Here is a 17,840-nt window from a genome sequence, read left to right as displayed (position 1 = left end):
CATTATGTGATGTATTTGTTCTTTGGTATTCAAGTATTTACATTTTATTATAGCTTATACTTACACTTCACATTTTAGAGGACATTATAGTCTATATTACTCCACTACACTTTTTTGACTGCTACAGATCAATACTCTGAATTTAAATATATTATGAGCTTATAAAATATTCTGCAGTGTTATAAACTACCCAACAGTGTATGAAGTATAGGTTAAATAAGCCAGTCTGCAGCTAACAATTATTTTCATTATCAATCAGTTGAATAGCCTATGTATTATTAATATACAATGATAACATTGTTTATAAAATCCATCACAATTTTGCACAGCCCAAACTGATAATTGGGCTTCTTTTGTCTGCTTAATAGTCTAAAACCTAAAGACATTCAGTTCATGTCATGTGAAACAAAAAAAACAGCAAATCCTCACAATTTAAAAGCTGGAACTAAGGAATTTTAATGCTATATAATGGTATTTCTACCATATAATACTTTTTAATATAATGTATAAATATTACAATACATCAACTAAAGTGACAGCTTAAAATGAAAATGTTAGCGTGACAAATATGATGTCTAGCCACTAGATGGCAGCAAATAATTGGTGTATTGACTGAAAGGGAGAAACTATTATCAGATTTCCATTCAGAATATGTTTATATCACATTTTTGTATATTATATGGCTGGATGTTGTTCATTTAGCTTTTTATTACATTACACTAGCTTGTGTAAAGGTTTGGTCTACAGTTGGATTATCATATAGATCCGATGCAGAGCATCCACAGTCCCTAAAGGCATTGGAGGCACCAGACAGAGGGCTTTTCCATATATAGTGGTTCCCCATAGAACATGTTACTGATTCAATAGTCTGAGGTGAGGGATACTGTCAGGAATATGGGTCAAAGCCTGACGGACCAATGAAAAAAATAGGGGCAGGGTAAACAATATGGGTAAGACATGTCATGTTTTGCCACACTGATGCACAAAAAGTCATACATAAAATGTATGTTTGTAGTGTAAACTTTCACATCAAATTCACCACCAGGATGTTGTTGTAGGACATTTATATGTTTGATGTCCACCAAATATAAAACTCCCACATGACAATCACATGCCTACAGATAAATTTTTCCATTCTGGAAATTGGCTCCATATTTTATAAAAATGTTAAATGTATTTTGGATGAGACAAATTCACATGTGCTGTTTTTGTAAAGGGAAATTAAAGGAGAGTCAATATTAGGTTCAATATCTATACAAATGTTGCTCAATTATAGCTTATTTAGAGCTTAATTATAAAGCTTTTCATGAGACAGTAAACTAACATGAGCTAGCTACCATTGTACGATGGTGACTAAAACACATGTACAGTACATAACATTAGGGTAACTGAGTGTCCATGTGTTATATAATTGAATTCCAGCATCCAGGTGTTGAAAAGCTCAAGAAAAGAAAGTTAGGAGGATTTGTAAAGGGAGATGTTGAGGAAGGACATTGTGTACGTTGCTAGAAGTGAGTCTATAAAAGCCTCAATTTGTGATTTTTTTGTTTGTTTGTTATGTTTACATGTTGCTATGTGTAAAATGATGTCATATATTTTAATGATCATAAACACATGATGAAATCTAAAATAAAGATTCAACAATTCATGAATGGACTTTAGAACAACAAACACCTGTTGAAACTTGCATGTGTCACCTGATCATGTTTTATTTGAGCTGTTCATATCACTGCAGCATGAAGGCAAGTTGTTTATTTTATGAAGCCCTAAAGATTAGAGAACATAGTACACATATGGAGTAAAGGTTTGTTTGAGTGGTGGGAGTGTATTCAAAAAATGTTGTAAACACCGCGCCCAACAAGGCTTGCCTGGACACGAGGCTAATTTATCCTGTGTGACTAAAGCTGAACTGCAGCTAACTAAATATTTACTAAAATTAATGACATTCATTCATGCTGTGTTTTGAAATCCATAATTGAATCATGTATCTCCCAAAACATTACATTTTTTAAAACAGAAAACAGAACGATACTGTAATTTGTTTCAGTTGAGTTGGATGTTGATGTAGATGAAAAGTAATTTATGTTGTGGTTTTGGTTGTTATGGTTATTTATTATTACAATGCAGACTGTACAGTAAATATCACAGTTGCCAGGTGAAACTCAATATGAGAAGACTCTAAGAAAGCAAGAACAAAGAGGATCAATTTCCTGTAACTGTGATGAAGCTGTGACATTTGTTATGTGATTGTGAGAGACAGACAGTACATCTGAAGCACACAATGGTGACCCTTCAACATTTGTTAAGTCCTCCTGTGAAAAAAACCCTGTATTTTTACGGTATTTACAAGAATCTGAATAGTGAAATGCTTTTTTCTTATCTTCTGGGATGAGCATTAAAATAGTTGTATCATTTTTATAAATCAAGGATGTTTTTCATCACCTGAGTCAACTTGATTTGATTGTTGATGCTTTGACACAAGTATATATTTTTCTGTTCTTTATAGCTATCTTGAAATAAATCTGGAGTTGTTGTCTGCAGGTACAGACCATACTGTGTATACTTATTGCAACAATCAATTGATTTTAAAGTGGAACAAGTCTGAATATTAAAGCCAAACTTCTTCTTTTTTTAAAAGTCTGGTTGTCTAACAAACACTCTGTAATTAGATGTGGCCATACAGTTAAATCTGTATAATCATGTACACAGCAACACTCAGAGTTTAACAGCAAAAAAGTAAAAGCAAAAAGAAGTAACTGTGGAGTAATACACATAAAATCATACTTATGTCCATGATTCTGCCATGGTACACGCTGGGAGGTTTCCAAAAGGCCTTACTTATAATCACATGATCATCACTCAGCCAATCATATGAGAGCTGATCATGGTTATGGCTCTCCACTCATGTTGTTTTTATTTCCATAAAGGAGCACACTGTTGATCAAGATAACTTCATGCAGGATTTAAAAAAAAAAAAATCCTATAGCTGTGCTTTTTAGCTGGATGAATTAACAGTTAGTCTGGATTAGTTAAACCACATTTTGCTTCTGGAATAGACTTCTAAGGTTTTGTTCTGCGTGTGTCGATATCTGATTGATGATTATTTGACACAAGCCTGAATTCTTCAGGTCTTTAAAACATCCCTTACATTTATGTAGGACTGTTGTCAGTCCTTTAGCCCAAACCAGCAAAAAACATGCTTATTTAGCTGGATTATGACCAAGGATTTTTGGGTTGTACCCACATGACATAATTTTTAACTGACTCATTTTCTTAGAGATGTGATGAAAACGGTTAACATAATTTGGATTATGATAAGATTTAGAATAAAGACAACTTTACACATGTTTGATAAAATATACATCAAAACACGTACACTCAAACAAATAATCAATACAAATTTAGTTTAGGATACTATCAGCGAAAAAGACAAAGTAGCCAATCGAAAATATGTAATGGTGAAATTATGTTGGGGATTTGTCCTTTAAAAAGTTATTTTATTTGCATCATAAATACAAACAAAAATACAAGTTAAGTGTATTATAGAGCATTTCAACTACTATATGAGCCAACGTGCTTTACATCAAAAAATAAACGGCATTAAGATGTAAAAGAAACAAGAAGAAATTTGTATAAAAAGAGACATTTAAAGAGATTTTGAAGAGAGTATAAAATGGAAAATAAGAATAATGTAAAATAGAATAAGACAAATATATGTGGGAGATATGAACACATAATCCCAAGTTTACTTTCATAAAAAGAAGCAGCAAAAAAAGTATTGAGCCTTGATTTAAAGGAGTACACTGTTTACACCTGGATTAAAAATATGTACTGCAGGGAAAGTATACAATTTTCTATTGTAGCTCTTTGCTCTTGTTGCCTTTATTTCAAGCACATTGTTAATCAAAATAACTTAATTAATAATTTATTTAATTAATAACTCAAACTGCATTTGAAGGACCAAGTGATGAGGATTAACAGGATCATGTTAGCCTGGATTATTTAAATCTTGTTTGGGGAAAAGACCCCTGATTGATTTGTTGTTACTAGGAGTGTATGCAGAGAGAGAGAGAGAGAGAGAGAGAGAGAGAGAGAGAGAGAGAGAGAGAGAGAGAGAGAGAGAGAGAGAGAGAGAGAGAGAGAGAGAGAGAGAAAGAATTGACCTTAAGCCTAAATACTGTTTGATTTTGTTTGTTAATATGTGGCCCTGTGTAGGTTGAGACATTTTATATGACTGTTAAACCGTGTGTGGAGTAAGCAGGTCCAACTAGGCGTGGGTGAAACTCTGAATAGAGTCAGTTAGTAAGAGTCAGTTGTTCCAACCACTGGCTGAGCGGAGCAGATTTATCTGTCATCAAGACACTTACATCATTCAAAAGGGAAACTGATTCCCAGATAACACACACACACACACACACACACACACACACACACACACACACACACACACACACACACACACACACACACACACACACACACACACACACACACACACACCAGCAGCTTCATTATCACTAACTTATATAGTTTAATAGATAATTCAAAAGGTCAGTTGTTGTTTTCTTCTATTACACTTTGAAGTCAAACAATGGGGAAGAGAAAGTGAAATTCTGAATATTAAAAGATTTTTTAACAATATTTTTTGATGAAACTGATAAATAATTTGCTTTCTAGCCTCCTGCAGATGTAAATCACACAGTAAAGTTTGGCTTAATTACCTCCCATTACGACCCCTCCTCCCTCCCTCCCTCCCACTCACTGTTGTTGACTGGCTCGGCCAGTTACATAACACATTTATGCCTTGCGCACGTGGCCACGGCCATAATAGACGGCAATATTTAGACGGATTAAACATTACCATTCGACCCAGTGATCATGAGGTGCACATACAACCCACATTTCACCTGCGTGGCGTGGAAAAAGGGCGAGGTGAAGGGGAAACATCTGGGTAAAAAAAGCGATTTTCTACCAAAATGACAGACTCGCATAGACGGATTCCTCTGCTCTGCACGGGGGGAAAGGGGAGGGGGCTTTTCTCATATATTATGTTATCAGGCTACAATGTGTGGGAATAATATTATAATATAGCCTATAGTAATATTCGACAATATTACTACACATATTTACACATTTTCATTTTTGCCTCTAGGAAAAATAACAATTATTATCAGAGTAGGCGGTTGCATGTGTTTTACACTCAAAGCAAATTGGATACTGGAAATAATATTCCTGCTACTGTTTATAACAGTCTACTGTTAATAACATTTTCTGCAGTATGTATTGACCTGTCTAATATATTCTGAATAGTGAAATTTAAGATGCACACATATATTCGAATAAAACACCTATAAAAACGCATTTGAATCATTTAGAGATATGCCTTAACACATGAATTAATGAATGAAGTATTATTAGCTCTCTATCCCCCTATTTGGTGTCACCATGCCCTCAACAGATTGACCACAACTCTCTCTCTCTCTCTCTCTCTCTCTCTCTCTCTCTCTCTCTCTCTCAAACACACACTACAACCCCCCTCCCTCCCTCCTTCTCCTTCATCCCAAAGCTGTCATCCTGAGCTGTGTTCAACTCATTCCCTAAACGCCCGGATGAGAGCAGTAGGCGACATTCAGGGGTAACATGGTCGCATGAGTCGGTCGACGCGAGGGTAACTATTCCGGGTGGACGACAGCCACTGCAGGAATCTGTGACATTTTCGACGCAGCCCACGGAGAAACGCTTCTGGGAAAATACACATAGAGATAGATAGAGGCGTGGAGGCGAGACGGCACAGCACATTTCTCCCCTTGTGGTGTCCTATTTCGTTGGTAAGTACATTTTGTCTCGCAAAAAAAAACCCTGTTGCCCCTGTCTTTTCACCTTCGACGGGGTTTCAGTCGTGTTCAACCACTTTCCTTACCCATTTCCCTGCGGTGACCGTGTCTGCTGCGGGGCTGCGTTTTACGGAGGAACGGGCCTGGTAAGTGTGAAATACAAATGTATGTGTATTGAAATAAGCTGCTGCAGCTCGTATCCACTTAGCCTTATCACTTGTATTCAAGTTGCTTTTGACAGACATGACTGTAAATGTTGCATTTCGCCGAGGAAGTGGTCACATTTTTGCGATACGTGTGTGCTCGTAACATTGTTGCCATACTGGTGAATGGAGCTGTGCACGTGTGTGTGTGTGAGTATACAATAGCGCCACAGGTCACATTCACTGTCTGCTGGCCTGTTCGCCGGTCTGAACCAGTATGTTAAACTGGAAAAGCAATGCCAAGACAGGGCCAACGCTGCTTTCAACGAGCATCTAATCATTTAGCTGCTAATCACTTCAGTTCATTTCATTCCGTTGAGCTTTTCCTACACCGAGCAGAAGACAGCTATCGACAAGGCGGGTTCGACAACTGAGCATGCGCGTTGTGCACAACAACTGCCGCCCCATTGCCCAATAAGTTTGGACTGTCTTATCCAAAACACCTCAAGAGTTCATGCGTCAGGTCACTTCCTTGATCTCCAATAAGGGCTTCATTGTTCAACTCCTTTGCTGGTGTCCTACCTTGAATTTTGACCGTGGATGATCTTTGGTTCTATGGGAAACAAGCCTGAAGATAAGGCTGATATGTCCCCACAGATACACATCTGTGATGGCAAGCCAGACAATTCTAGATGCAGGGCAGCAACATTGTGCGGGGAAGCAGTGAAATCTGGCTTCCCCAAGCTTGACTCAAATTACGAAGTAAATGTTAAAGGATGGGTTCAGAATTTTTCAAGTCTGTCTTAAAAAAAAACAGTCAGGTGCCCAAATGAACACTGAAATAAATGTTCCTTGCCATAATCGTTCCTGCTGTTCATACAAGCCATTAGAACATCTGTTCATAAGTCCCTTACAATGTGATGGGAGGGCCAGAATCCACAAGCCTCATTTTGTGCAAAAAATGTATTTAAAATTTTGTTTGAGGCCAATGTAAAGCTTCAGCTATATCCACATTAGTCAAAGTCAAAATCACAATCATTACAGTCTTTTTAGTGCCAAAGTCCCTTTTTTTTGTTACTATACTTCTACCACAGCTCAACAGGGAAACACAAAGAGCGAATATGATGCTAAAAATACTTTTAATGTGTCAGACATCCACTTGATATGAATAACTCCAACTGCTGAAGCCTCATATAATCTCCAGATAAACTTTTAAATGCATTTTTTGCACTGAATGACTTTGTGGACAGTATGGTTTCACTTAGATTTAAAACACACTTAAAGGGGATCTTTTAAAAGCCAGTATGAACAGGAGGAATGATTACAGTAGGAAAACCTCTTTCCGTGTTCGTATGAGCACAGAGCACCTGACTATTTTAAGACAGACTTGAGAAAAAGGAGGAAGATAAGAGAGAGGTAGATGCAGGTAAAGCAAAAACAAAACAAAAAGACACAAAGTACTGAAAAATACAAAAGAACGTACATTTTTGGCGGAAGCTCGAAGACGACAACCATCTTCACTGGTGCCATCTCGGCAATTCTTAAGACATACTGTATGTTCCTGCCACTGAGGCAGCTGCAGCCATTTCAAGGGGAGCCTCTTACATTACCAACGTGATATATCTGTTTTCCAACTAGAAAAACCACACAGAGTGGAACACATGCACAGTGAACATGCGGGGGCATGGAAAGAATAACAGAAACACCCTGCAGAATAATACAAACCCCACAAAATTTACCATAGTGTTGAGTTAAAACAGCAAAAAAGACTATTAGCTTCACAAATCATTTATAATATAGCTTTTGTTCTAACTTGCATTATATTAGAGCTGCAACTAATGGCTATTTTCATTATTTATTAATTTGTTTATTTTCTTGATTAATTGATTAGTTTTTTGGTTTGAGAAAATAGTGAAAAATGTTTACTGTGATGAAAGAAGATACAACCAGAGAATTTGTACCCTTTATCTTTAAAAAAAGACTGAACAATTTATTGATCATCAGAATGGTTGGCAATGAAGTTAATAGTTGACAGCAAATCTGCAAACTAACTGTTGCAGCTCTATATTATCACATGTTACTTAGCTTGTCCACCCACCAGTCAAATTCAACATTCATATTATATCTTACTCTTTAAATTATACATTCCCCACAACAAAGCTATCTTATCCTCTCGCCTTTATACGCAGTGGAAGCACATACCATTTGAGTTTTCAGAATGGGGTTTGCGAGTTAATGATTAATCGGTGTATTATGATAAGAGTGAGAAAGAAGAAGAATGCTGGGGTCTGCCACTGCTTCAAATGTTTTCCTCTTGTTTTTCTATCTCATAAAAGCTTTGCGGAGAAAATGTAACATCAGTGCTTTTCACTCAGCAGGAGCTTGTAAAGTGGAAGAACCAAATACACTGATTACTGTATCTTGTCTAGCCATAAAGGTTATACGACAAATATGAAAGCATTTTACGATTAGATAGGTGGATTAATGACTTCCCTCTCTTTACACACCTTTATGCTTTACGTGAATATTTCCAGATAACACAGTCTGTGGCTTCTTTTGTCCAGGCTCTGTGATAAGGACTGCACCTCTCCCATCCCTATATTGTTTCAAAACATACCTATCTATGAAGCGTGCTTAAATAATAATGAAATAACCTGCTCTGCAAGTTTTCTCACAGTTTAAAGTTTTTGCACAGCACCACAGTTTAATCTGCTACTTTGCATTTGAAGCTGTCAGACTTTCTGGAGAACTTGCTTTCCAAGAAACATTTCAGTTAACCCTCATGTTCTGTTTAAAGTGCAAGAGAGCCCCGGGCCATTTTGTAACAGCTCAAAAATCAGACTCAACATTCTTTATCACCTTTATTCTTTGACTTGATACTTCATTCCTTTTCCTAATTTTATGAGAATTGCTTAAAAAAATGATTTCAAACTGAAGACATGTTGAAGAAATCTGCTACAAAACTGATGCATTACTGGTTTTTAGGATCTCAGAAACCCCCAGCAGCAAAACATTTAATACAGTGGATGTCCATATGCTCCTTGTTGCTGATGACAGTCATTTTGATGCAGCACTATCCCAAATAAGTCCAGATTCCAGTTATGGTTGTTTTATAACAGTGAGTTAGACCTCTCTGGAGTGTAACTAAGATTATCGACTGTGGAGTTCTCTGTCTGTGAATAACTTTTTGGAAAACAAAAGCAATATGTTTGTTCATACATAGATCATATAACACAGACATGAAACAATTAAATTAAAGGTGCAGTGTGTAAGATTTAGTGGCATCTAGCAGAAATGGAATATAATATTCATGAGTAAGTTTTCATTAATGTGTAATCACTCGCTTAGAATGAGTCCTTTATATCTACAGACAGAGTGGGTCCTCTTTCATTTAGCCCACTATGTTGTGCTGCCATGTTCCTACAGTTGCCCAGAAAAGACAAACTGGCTCTCGAGAGGGCATTTTTTGTGAGTTTCACAGCAACTGTAGGGTCTCGTACATGTTTGGTAGCTAAGGGAGTGGTTGAGTTAGTTACTGTCTGCACCCTCACCACTAGATGACTCTAAATCCTTCGCACTGGTCCTTTAAATGATTCTTTCATAATCAAAATAGGTGCAGAATAATTTTGTTTTCATCAACTAGCCAATTGGCAATTGGTTCATTTTCTCATTTTGTCCAGTTTGTTGAAAAGGAAAGCATAAGGTCAGAAGTAACCCTAACCCCCAAAGTGAATTATTTTGCAGTCGTTTAAGAAGTAAAGCTTATATCAACAAAACTCATTGAACACTACATTGAATCCCAGCGAGTTCTGCTGTAGTGATACTGTCTCTGCAGACACCTTTTGTAGAGTGACTAATACTACTATATGTTGCCCTCTTTTTAACTGAGGTGTAATTACTTTTTTTTTTTTTTTTAATCAGTATCTTGCATAGGTTCACAGGAACATTTTGGGACAGGTTTGATTCATATTTTGACTGTACTTTGACCTGCCCTTTGTGAGTGTAATCCTTTTGGAAAAAACAATAGAGGCAGAGTGATTCACACTAAATTGCCAGTTCCGTGGCGACAGGGTGCAGCCACAGCTCAGACCACACCGTCAATAGTCTCTTTTATGCTAACCCATAAATCCAAATGCTTCATAACAGACACAGAGCAGTGCATATTTAAACAGCAGTCAGCTTTAAGCTTGTGTTTTGGCAGTTCTGCGCTAAAGCTGTTTGTGCGTGGAGGAGTGGGGGGAAAGGCTGCTCTGTGTATGCATGGAAGAGGTATGTGTACATTGTGTAATGTTGTCATGTTCAACATGATGCTGAGAGAGCAGTGTCAGACCAGTTTTCATCAAGGTGTGCTTTCTGGGTACAGGGCCAATGCCGGTGTCCAGTTTCTCAGAACTTTATGCCATCTATTCAAATTCACCTCACAGGCCTCTGACAAGAATGTTCTCCATGAGTGCGCAGGTCACACCACGTTACTTCAAAGCATCCTTCTGTGCAGGGTGCACCCTTTCCCCAAAGACTTTATAGTCTGTGTTCTCTCTATTAGTTACACAGTTACACTACAGTGACCTACAAGGTGTGATACTTGACTCCAGAGCTCTGATGTAGTCCAACGCCCGACTTATAGATTCAGGGAAATGGTGCTGAAAACAGTTTTTGATTAATTAAATAACAATTCTAATTAACTATCAAGCAAAAATGGCAAATACCTGCTCATTGCGGGCTTCTCAAATATGAGGAATTGCTGCCTTTCTTTGTTAAATATCATGTTATGTCATAAAATGTCTTTGAATTTTACAGATGTACTAGATTTTTAAATGTGTATTTTTGAGTTTAAAGAATTTAGAAACAATATATTAGTCTTTTTTTAAAAACATTTGTTGGTGAGGATCCCTTAATTTTTTTATTATTATTTTTTAGAAAATACTGTTTTTAGAAAAAAACAAACGAAAAAACGTGTCAGTGCCCTCTTGTGGATGAACAGTAATGGACTGTAATGTAACGGAGACACCGTTATTAAATAATCCCAAACATATATTTGCCATTTCTGTGCTGTAGTATCTCCTTATTTATTGACCGACATGTATGCAGATACAATATGTAACTATATGCTAATATCTTGTGATTTATCAGCTTATTTTGTCCAAAACCTAATGAACTTTAACTTCACTTAACACAAAGAAAAGCAGCACAACAAACACATTGAACAATGATGAATGGATAATCAAAATTCGTTTTCTATTGATCAACTAATCAGTTATTTGACTAATTATTTCAACTCTACATTTTTTAGAATAAACAATTTGTTGATTAAACAAAAAAAAAGAATTGACAGATCAATCATTAATGAAAATAATCTTTATTTTCAGCCCTGTAGTGTAACACAAAAGTTGCCATTTTGACTTAAAATTAGGGCTAAAAAAAGAGACTCTGTCAGTACAGTATGCTGCCATTCAAAATTAGAATGATTTGGAAATTGATTTACAATCTGTAACCCAAGGTGACCTTGGTCTTGTGAAGTGACACTAAGAAGAAGAAGAAGAAGAACAAGGAAAGAAAAAGTATGGAAAAGACGCTGGGGTCAGCTGGTTTCCATGACGGTAGGGCCCCGTGCAGGCTGGCCCTTCTGCCAGTGGGTGTGTCTTTTTCTCTGTGGGTGGAAAGGCAGTTGGCACTGGGGCTGGCAGTGTCACAGTCAGAGAACAGTCTGTCTCTCTGATCGTCCCACCTCGCCCTCAGAGCACAATCACACTGTTATGTCTGAGCCTTTCCTCGCCATGGTAACATCACATGATAGCACAGAAAGAGTGGGAATCTTCGTGCTGTGTGTGTGTGTGATTGCCTGTGTTGCATGTCTGCGTGTACCGGCATTGCTTAATCCATGTTATTGCGTTAAAACCTGGCTAAGCATGTCATTGATCATGTGGAGCTGATAACGTGTCTTTTTCATTTTTTATTCCCAAAGGTCAAAACAAACACGATGGACGGAGACAAGCAGGAAAGATCGGCATGTGACGGGTGTAGTTGTTGTTGTTGTGGGGAACTGAGATGAGTGCACATTATGCAAGCTGCAAGCTGTCAGTGGTGGTGAATGAAGCGGAAAACAAATAGAAGTTTTTCAGACGTCACAGTTCCGTGAGTCTCTTGATGATTACATTTCAGCATTGCTTCAGGGGCAGGGCAACATTAAAGCCTCAGTAAATAATCAAAACCATTTCAGCTAATTACACTACTTTACAACCACTCGTTTAGCTTTGCCTCAGTACTTAACCAGATCTAAGTTATTTGGGCTCAAAAATACTTGAGGCCGCATTTATATGCTTTAAATATTTAGTGGTTTGTATTCATGTACATGTATATGTATGCAGCTGCTTTTGGGGAACTCCTGTCTAGAAGCAAGCTTACAACCGATAAATGTTGGCATCTCATAATACTTGTCTGTCCCCCGTGTTACCACTGTCACGTAGGCCTGCATTCCTGTTTGACCCAAAAGAGAGTCTTAATAGCTCATAATACCAACATATCTTTACATAATGGTTGCGGTATTATTGAAGGTTTCTTGACAAAAATCAGTGTTTACAGTTAGGATTGACTCAGTTATTTAATCACACTGGCAGCTATAGGCTGAAGGCTTCCTGTTAGTTTTCCTGTCTAAATGCTTTGAAGCATTTAGCCTCATCTAAAACTGGGGAGGGTAACACATGCAAGCAAGGAAGCCTCTGTTGTTTTGTATGGATCTTCATCTTTAAACCTCTATAGTTATGGCCCTCTTTAAAGGACAAAACCACATACACTCAGATCAACTTACATGTACACAATTAGCCATTTACTGCCATAGTTAGTGTGTGACTGCCTGTTGCATCATTTTCTCTGACCTGTTGTGTGCTTTTGGCCCCGTTTGTCCTCTCCACTCGGGCCATGAGAGCCGTTTTGTAGTGTTTCTGGTGGCCTTCTGTAAGCGGCAGGGTCTGTATCAAAGCGTTGTCACACAGAGCTTCTCTTGTTTGGGTGCTGGCCTGGTGTTAACTATGCTAATGGCAGGCTTACTGCTGAACTGGGAGGCATTGTGGTCTTATTTATTAAAGGTAGAATGGACATTATTTTCCCCCTTCTTCTCTCCCAAATCCATTTGTTTAGGAGCACCCGGGGCTTGTTTGACTTTAATGAGTCATAATTTTCTGCTACTAAGATCTGGGGTCAGTTCAAGGATTTGGAAAACTTTTGATGGTAAAGCACTGGAGGAAATACTGAAAGAGAAGCATGGGAAAAGTTATTCTTGGCATTTGGGATTTGTTAAGTCATGTACTGTAAATGACGAGTTTTGTTGTCTTTATGCTTGATGGATAAATGTCTCCGTTCCTGCTACCTACAAATATCCCAAGAGTCTTCTTTTCAATAAGGAAAGGACTGGAAAAACTCGTGTGGGTGGCTAGACAATTTATTTATTTTTTTACATTTCTTTTAGCTGCACTCCTTTTTTGTTTCTTTATGCTTTACCAATTGTAAGACTGATGCTTGTTGAAAGTTGATGAACTTTTTTTTTTTTTACTTTTGGAAACAGATCCAGCTTATTGGACTTTCGTGGCGATAATGCTGTGATTTCATTGTTAACATAAACTTATTATGTGTAAATATTTTCTTATTTAATCGTGCAGACTTAACCTTATAAATAAGGCATGTGTTTTTCATTTTCTCTCATGTGGAGAGGGACTCAGAGGTTTCTTTTGTCCATGTGAAAGTTCTTCTGAGTTTGTAAAAATCTTGATGTTTGAACAGGTGTGAGCTCACGTGTCCTTTTTAACTCAGCTCTCTTAGTCCTGTACCGTGTAATGAAGGGTGGGACAAGTCTCAGGGAGAAGCGATCGACCTGTCTACGTCGGGTCGTTACTGTTGTGTTGATAATGTTACCGCCTCTTTTACATTTGATTGTACGAATGGGGCAGGGCTCCATGTAAGGATGAGCAGCTGGCTGACTGTTCACTGCATACACTCATGTGACACTGCTATTTCTAGCCAAATCATTCCACCTCCCGACTGCCTTTAGCAACAAGAGCGAGTGGTGGATATGTGACACCTCAGAAAGCAACGAAGCTGGAGGGTGGGGAGCAGCTTGTCAGATAGAGTCCAGTGATATCTATCCAGAGGCCACCTTGCAGGGATGTGGATTAGCTAGGTTGAACAATGGCATGCTGGGCAATTAGCTGTAAATGATTCTGTTCAAAATAAGAGTGGAATGAATGTACATACTGTGAGCTGTTTAGTTTACACACCGTCGCCACAAATCTTTCCATTGAGACACTTAAAATAAACACACGTATTGTTGGCCCAAGCACATCCCTCATGCTAGTTGACAGGATGTCAGGAGGTCACCTGACAGTGATGCTGTTAGAGCTTCTTGAGTTCTTGTGTGGTTGCATAACTTTCAAACTATTTAAAAAATCGCATTCTCTCTCTTTTCTCAACTGAAATTACACTTGAAAGTCTGTGTAAAGTAAGAATAAATATGTGTTCTGAGTTTGACATACCACAGAAAAGTGTGTTGTTAACCACCCTGCCAAATTTGAATGATTAAAAAAATCGCCAAATATATGAAATTAGGTCAAAGTTGTGACCTAACGCTATGGGCATGTCCGCCGAGTTCGCTGAAACCCCGCCCCCTACCAAGTGTCACCTGTCAATCAAAGTCACCACCTCTACCCTAAACATGGACGCTACGTCTGAGCGCTTTCTGCCGCTAGTTCAGCTGCTAGCTCTGCGGCTAAATCGGCGGCTAACTCAACTAACTGGCTAACTGTAGACTGTAGTAGTAGTAATGTTAGATGTAGTAACAATAACTGGCCACTAGGCAGGTTAACCACTGAGGAGAGTGGACTCGGTCTTATACAGTAGGGGAGGGACCAAGAACACGCGGGTACTCCACTAGGTCACGGGGTAGCCGTTTTTTGCAGACTCAGAAAATCAGGAAAAATGAGAGGGTGAGAAACAGTTTAATGCTCTATCTCCACAATTCAGTACTGCATAGTTATCAGCCTTTTCACATGTTTTCTGTAACCATTTTCCAACATGTATAATATGTTTAGAAGTAAATCAATTAATTGACTTTACACAGACTTTAATATGTTTGTATAGTCAGGAAATAAAACCCACAGCACCATCAGCTCTCCTGCATGTCCATACTGTAATTGAAGATCCTTTTCTAGCTTGTTTGCAATGTTTATTTTTGACCAATGATCTCTAGTATTGCAGCAATATTGTACAAATGAGTATTGGTACTTTCACAAAATATTTACACAATGAGATTTTTGATATATATAATCATCAGTAGTGTTGATGTTACGACCAAGTGGGTCAAAGCAAATAATAGTCTGGTAAGGGCAAAAAATGACATCACTTTACTGTAATGCAGCTTCTAAAACCAGGAAAACACAACACTATGTCAACTGTCATATTACGATACCGAGACGATATGTAGTCTCATATTACAATATCACTATATTGCCCAGCCATATCTACATTGATTGACTTTCTCACCCTCGCATGGTACATGGTTTCTGAAATGGTACATGTATGTCATTATGGTGGTTTCTCTGTGTGATTGACAGTACAAAAAGAAAGCACCTCCATGTGTAGAGTTAATGTTTTGATTACATTTTAGAGAAATCCCTGAAGCAATATTAATTCCCAAAATGCCAATTGGCTTAATTAAAACTGATATCTTACATTGTGCATACTGTATAATAACGCCTCTGGTTCATAACATGTTTGAAATACAATATTTTTACTCACTGTGTTTGCCTTACTGATTTGTCAGTATTTTTAAGTAAATTACATCTTCATTTCACCTACATGACACTTAATTGTGCAGTATTGAGGCAACACTATTGTGATGACACAGTGAGATGACTACACTGAATCATGTCATTAAACTAGCAAGCTGGGACTGCCTAATACAGTATTAGAGGCAATTTCTTTTTTAAAGATGAATTAATCAGGGTTTTAATACAGTTGGGAGTATATGATTAGTAGTTTAATACAGGTCTTGGTGCCCTCATTCTCCGCAGTTAATAATGGTAAATTGTATAATCGGTCCTCTTTAGATCTATGATAGTCCAAACATAGAAATGAAAACCACTTTGGAACAGAGCCTGGAAAATGCACTAGTACCAAAAATACTCCTGTACTACAAGAAACCCAGGGGGAAACACTGAAAGTATAGTTTGCACAAGTAAACAGGTCTTGTCATTGAGCAGACATGCTTTTTTTTCCTAGGGTAATGTCAGGCCAGTATAGGATGGGAGGCGAGGGTTAAATAACATAAAAAATCTCCAGGGTTCCTTGTACTGAACAGGTGATGACATCTTGATAATGTCTCACACATTCCAGCCCCACTATAGCTGTAGAGTAAGTGACCCCACCACCACCTCAGTGACACAGGAAAGTCTTACCCAGCTTCAGCCTGAGCTGCAGTCAACAAACCTGTCAACGTAATATTTGCACATAAACACGTCCATTTGGGACTCACAAATTATACAATAGGACACATTATTTTTCTGTAAATGAGAAAGCTGACCCTTCTGATTTGTTTATCTCAGTCAGAAGCACGTACTGTTTGTTCTGTTGGGGATTTGTCTCGCTCTGTATTATATTATGTGTGGCGGTGAAGAGGCAAATTGAAACTGGTAGTGGATTGTGGGTGCATATAGCCTGAGACATGAAATGATCTCTTCCCATTCAATTCTAGAGTAATGAAGCTCTGTTTTATACTGCAACGATTGTGTTGTCGGGGGTGGCAGAATAAAATATTGTTGTTTAGACTAGAGAGTTATTTTAGTTGAGGTGGCTGTATATCTCAGCAAGTTTTAATGGAGTTTGGAAAACAACTGCCACCCACAATTTTCAGGAGGTGACAGTAAGGTTGCAGTAACTTCTTGCTGTGGCAAGAACAGCTTTAGTGTTTAAACTTTTAATGCATACACAGCAGCGTAGAAGAAAATGACAATATCCTCATGTTTTTTTTTTTTTTTTACTATTAAACAGTGATCTGTGTGTCAATTCTCACTGAATACACTCCATACATTTAAACTTAAAGCGGTATATAAGCAAATCGGGTGCATTTGTTTTTTATTGTGCCCCCTACTGGTTGGGAAAAGTGATTTGACGTGATGGGTGAAAAATTCTCGAAGACATTATTTATCACAAAGATTAGAGGTGACCCAGGCAAGCCCAACCCCCTTCCCCATTTACCCTCCATCACCGGAACACCAGCAGACCACTTGTCAAATTGAGTTTTGTTTAGAGCTGAGCATGCTGCGACAGCAGTCAGACACAAAGAAAGTAGCACATGTCACCCACAGCCTCAAACGATGCTGTGCCCAAAATATCTCTCCCTGGAGTCAGTGCAGACGGCTCTATGAAAATGTTGTTCAATAGTCTGAAATGCTGGAGTGTTTGGTAGATGAGCATATTTTGGAATAAATATATACAGTTGAAAGAGAAACATACAGACACTACCTGTGAACTGAATTAATTTCAAGTTATTCTATCATTAAGTTTTGGTTATATTACAGTTGAGGTATTTATTGAATATTTTAGAACATTGTATGCATAAAAACACCCAGATTCATTTTTATGTGTACTATAAGGTGTGTCTGGGTGTCACCTGATTTGAGTGCTTGTCATAAAATTGTAAAAATGAGTACACCACTCCTTGAGGTTTAAATCTGTGTGTGTGTGATTGCACCATGTGCTGCCGGAAAAAAATCATGTGATAGATGTAACTGTGTAATTTTAAGATGCACTCATTCATGCTTCAGTGGTAGTAGCAGTGGTAGTGGAACTAACTCTCCTGCAATACTGTGTTTGTAGT

General features: G+C 37.9%; 2 protein-coding genes across 3 annotated transcripts in view; both read left to right on the top strand.

The window, feature by feature from the left end:
• The window catches only part of LOC133979733 (granzyme A-like), a 76,053-nt gene that overhangs the window by 51,096 nt on the left and 7,117 nt on the right, over positions 1 to 17,840 (top strand). The window lies entirely within an intron of this gene.
• Positions 4,818 to 17,840, top strand: part of slc20a2 (solute carrier family 20 member 2) — a 49,126-nt gene continuing 36,103 nt past the window's right edge. For both annotated transcript variants that reach the window (XM_062418318.1, XM_062418316.1), the window contains exons 1-2: positions 4,818 to 4,951; positions 5,567 to 5,828. The gene's annotated coding sequence lies outside the window, so the exon portion shown is untranslated. The remainder of the gene's footprint in view (positions 4,952 to 5,566; positions 5,829 to 17,840) is intronic.

This window comes from Scomber scombrus, chromosome 4, assembly GCF_963691925.1.
Source record: "Scomber scombrus chromosome 4, fScoSco1.1, whole genome shotgun sequence".
NCBI lineage: Eukaryota > Metazoa > Chordata > Actinopteri > Scombriformes > Scombridae > Scomber > Scomber scombrus.
The sequence above is the reverse complement of the archived record's forward strand: the minus strand, read 5'-3'. Positions and strand labels throughout refer to the sequence as shown.